The 5,020-nt window shown below is 30.6% G+C and overlaps 1 long non-coding RNA gene across 1 annotated transcript; it reads left to right on the plus strand.

The window, feature by feature from the left end:
• Positions 1 to 1,431: 1,431 nt before the first annotated feature.
• Positions 1,432 to 4,710, plus strand: LOC120353231. The gene is made up of 3 exons (XR_005572239.1): positions 1,432 to 1,523; positions 2,225 to 2,338; positions 4,545 to 4,710. It is a non-coding gene; the product is annotated as an uncharacterized LOC120353231 (long non-coding RNA).
• The last annotated feature ends 310 nt before the right edge of the window (positions 4,711 to 5,020 follow it).

Consider the following 5,020-nt stretch of genomic DNA (forward strand, 5'->3'; position numbering starts at 1 on the left):
TTAAAACATAAACATAATACAATCATTTCAAAATACAGTTCAATTCCAACAGTTTAGGTGAATTGATAATAATACATAAAATTACAATAACAGAGATCTCGACATTCTGTGTTGCATCTCAACAATTCAAATTTTGGTATCCTTTTCTTTATCCTCTGATTGGTTGTTCGTGCAAAGAGGAATAAATCTAGCGAGATCGCTTCTATTTAATATTTATTTGTTGATAATCCAAACAATAAATATTATTACATTAAATATTACCATTTGTCAATGTAGACTTACATACAAAGAGTATTTGTAACTTTTTGCTATTATTGTACATCAGAATACTATATCTTTTTTATAATTTGTTCTTCAAAAATAAACTCTTTTATTGGGCTAATAATTTTTATTAGCTTATTATTATAGATTCCTTTTTTCCTACACAATAACGAAGAATGACAATTCATAAATAAACATGCCATCACATTATTATACAATAAGCAGGTCTGAACGATCTCGACTCTATATTGGTGTTCTAAGCGTTCGAACGTTTTAGGTTAGGTTTACCACAACATTCCCTTAACCTATAGATGTGATTTTAAATGTAGTTCAAAACTTTGAATATTTTTGGCAGATTTTCAATTTTCCCGGAACAATGTATTTTTGATGACTGATTCGGGTGTAGAAGTGAATTTCCAGCACTTTTTGTCCCATGTGAAAATCCTGTCAGACGTGCCGTTAACGTGCTACTGACGTTTAAAATTTAAAAAAAAATTTGGTTCATCTTGAAAAATTCTGTAAAAATTCATGGACGTTTCTGTTCATATTATCAACCTTGTCCTAGAATTTAAAATGATTCCATTCAAAATTGGAAAAGTTATAACACTTTTTTAAATTAGATCACAGTTTATGAGGAAAATCATGCAGTATCCGGAATCACTCACACAGACTTTGAAATGATTTTTGGGGTTTCAATTCAAATAATAACAACCTACAATTTTATCATTTCCAACATTAATTCAGTGTCAAGCACAAATGTCCCCCCATAAAAAATCAATCATCTCCACCTGAAATTAATATCAAATATTTTAATAACAGTAACATTGTCAATAATTTTGAAATTGCCACCATTACTATGGTATTGAATGAAAATATCGATATATTATCAATAATATTGATACTGTTGAATGGAAATATCAAAGTCTCAACAATCGATATATCAAACTAATTTCCACTTTTTCCCCGGGGAAAACTGATTTTATTGCATTCAAAAATGTAGAAATCAGGATTGTATTATACTTTTAGGTACTTATTCAAACTATGTAATTTGAATAATGCCTTTCCAAACAAAGATGTAGATGATGTTTGAGAATATGTAATTATTAATAGTCGATAATTATTATTTATCGAGATATTGATAATATTATATCGACATTTTGGGTCTATCATGATGACACGACACACGATGCACATTGCACAAGGACCAACGGTTTTTTGTGAAGGGCAACGGTAATTTTTGTGATTTTATCCAGGAAATATAGGTAAGTCGAGTGATTTTGTTTTTATTGATGTACAGTAAAATGAAAGAATAAATTTATTATAGGTCTAAATACTCATATATTTAAATGATAATCTTTTCGAAAGACTATTAAAGGCCATGCATAACATAACCTTATAACACAATACTGAATACTGTATTATTTAAGGCATAACTTAATAATAATAAGAGAAAATAAGATGAATGAAATCATAAGATTTCCAGATTGCTGGAAATAAGATAATTATTATTCTAGGCAGACACATTCCAGGGTTATATGCTGGTACATATAAATTTAGATATGTAACAAAACTTTTTATTTAGCCTAGCCTGAGTAATTGAAGTCACCACAAACTAATCTACACTCATGTTATTATAATGAACTTAATATCAATAACATATGACTGTGGATTGATAGATTAAAATTTATTCAGTTGTTTTCTGGACCGGCAGGCTATATTTAAACTTTTTCCAGCAAGCAATTGATTCATTTATTTATATCAACAGCTTTATATCTTATTCCAATTTAGAAAAACTATCGGTGTAGTCCTCTCATTTTAGCAATATAGTCTATATTTTATATAACTTAATAAGAAAGAGTGAGACTATGTGTTTGCAACATGTGTGTTTTTCCAATTCTCTAGTCAAAAAGTATTATTTGAAATATGTTTAATTTCAAGTAAACTTTTGTTTCATCTCTGATAGGAGCTGTGGTGATGGAATTTTCCAACACAAAAGAAAAAGACATAGAAGCAGTACGGTAATCAAATACTGGCTGAAGTCTCCAAAAACTCGGTTTACCAGCAAAGAGAAATCTAAGTCTCAATTTTGATTGATTTAAAACAGAATATGAAGTCAAACAATTTTTTTTATGGGTGATGTCCACATGAGCTCTAGGCTTGTGCTAATCATTATAAGTTAGTAATCATACCGGGTGAGTCATATGTAAGGGAACCTTTCAATAAAATAGAGACTGTTGTTGATATAATACTGTAGCTTTCAGGATATGTTACTGGTCAAATACTCTAACTCTTGACGTACGGTACAACTGAATTTCTACCCCTTCATAAGGGGTTGACTAGGTTCAGAATGTATAATATGATGAGTCAAGAGTTTTAACTGGAATATTTTTAATATAAACGCCTATTGTGTGGTACATTATTTTAAAGGGCTTTTTAGAACAAGAAACATTACATCAATTAAAATGTACTATGAAACTTGAATCCAAAACGGTGGCTTGAAGTTACAGTTTGTAAAGAAATGAGGGGTTGTAACTCAAATATTTTTAATGTAAACACCCATTGTGTGATACATCATTATAAAGGCCTTTTTAAAACTAGAAAGATGACATCAATAAAAATCTATGATACTTTTATCCAAAATGGCGGCTGATTGAATTTTATCAATTATTTCTTTAAAAACCAAAACTTCCATCAGCCGCCATTTTGGATAATAATAATAATAATATCGAGTGACTTGGCTGGCTCAGGTCTGGTGTCAGAGTTTTCAGGTCGCAACTGATCAATTTCAGGGCCTCTGACATGACCTAACGACTGCTTTTTATGCAGCCGGGACCGACGGCTTAACGTGTCCATCCGAAACACGGGAGTGGCCTGAGATAAATATCTTGTCCCAGGCCGGGATTTGAACCCGGGCCTCTGAATCATAAAGCCAGCATCTGATCCACTCGACTACGGCCACTCCTATGGATTTTGGATAAAAGTATCATAGAAGTATTGATTTCATCTTTCTCGTTTTGAAAAGGCTTTTAAGATAATACACAATGGGTATTTACATTCAAAATCTTTGATTTACAACCCCCAAGTCACCCCCTTATGATGAGTTGAAATTCAGTTGTATGTCAAAAGGTGGAGTATTCGACCAATAACTTATCCTGAAAGTTACAGTATTATATCTAAAACAGTCTCCAACTTATTGAAGGGTTGAAGACTGTGATGTTTTGAAAATAAATTCAATTTTAATAAAAAATTATTGTTGTTTCACCATTTTATCAAAGCGAAAATCTCCCCCTATTGGCCATCCAGACATTTATGGTTTTTTCCCATTGGTGATGCAAAGCTAATACAAGCAAATGGCTGATACAATGGCTGATACAAAGTCCAACAGCTGAAAAAAGAAGCTTACATGAAACATTTTTGAAATTTGTAAGATGTTGAATGATTACAAATGAAAATCAAAGTTAGTAGATAGACCTGTCTACTAACGTTGAATAAAAATGAGCTTTCTTTTTGTAATTATAGTGTCCAGCTGTTAGATTGCATACATCACTACTTACTAGGGAAAATCCATTTGTCTGAATAGGACTTTCTAGTTGAATTTAATTTTTATTCAGTTTTGTGTAAAATTATTGTGAAGTTAGGGTAGAGAATTTACTTCACATCTTATTGTGGTTATTCAAAAGTTTTATAAGATTTCTAGTTTTTTAATGTAAAAATAAAGAATTGAAAAGGTTATTTATTCAGAATAATAAAGGTAATCCTTCTCTATCTTTCCACGATAAAATATTGTAAAAATGTATTTTAAAAACGTTATTTTCATGTGAATTTTTGGAAATTTTCATGCGAAAGAAATGACCAAATGTGGGACAAGAAATGTAGAAAAAACCGTTTTATTCATGTTCTTTTCTGAGAGTTCAGTATACATGTTCAGTATAACGTGAAAATGTGGAAACAAAAAAAAAAACGTTATTTTCAAGTTTCAGCTTTAAGTACTTTTCACGTGAAAAGTTGGAACATTTACACTTTTTTCCACGTGAAAAAATGTGATTTTCTCGACTTTTCCACCAGAATATGACGTTATAATGTAAAACTGTGAGGACATAATTTTCACGTGAAAAAAAGATCTTGTATTATCTTGGACTTTCCTTTCAGGAGAGGGAGAGTCATGCATATTTAAATACATTTTTAGGTTATTAAATAAATTTGCTAGCAGATTAATTCAGGAAAAAAAATCCTTATTTTCTAATTTGTAAAGATTGTATACTTTGAACTGTTATTTGTTCTAGAAATGTTCAAACACCGGATTCTGGAGGAAAATGTGAATGCTTCAAAAATTGAGATTGAATTGAGGTGCAGTAACATAAACCAGTATGTAGCTCAAAAAATTGCTACTTCAAACAGGAAGAGATTAAAGTATTCTGGAGCACCACAATAAGGACCTTTCTTAATAGATAAATGATATGCATATGAGTTATTTTAATAAACAAACTTCTCACATTATTTATGTCTTAACTATTTACATCCCTTAATTTTTCATCAATATAGCAATATGTCTATTCACTGAATCCAATTCACTTATATTAATTATAGATAATTAAACAGGTATACTCTCTTGTCTGATGCCAGTTGCAGCTGGGTTAAAATATTATAATCTCAGCAAATGTTATCTTCATCCTAAGCTGCTCTCCTAGATTTAAAAGAGGATTTTTTCTATATAGGAGACAGGCTGCTTATACATGGCTATTGATCTGTATTGATATCA

The sequence above is a fragment of the Nilaparvata lugens genome, chromosome 1 (genome assembly GCF_014356525.2).
Source record: "Nilaparvata lugens isolate BPH chromosome 1, ASM1435652v1, whole genome shotgun sequence".
Taxonomy (NCBI): Eukaryota; Metazoa; Arthropoda; class Insecta; order Hemiptera; family Delphacidae; genus Nilaparvata; species Nilaparvata lugens.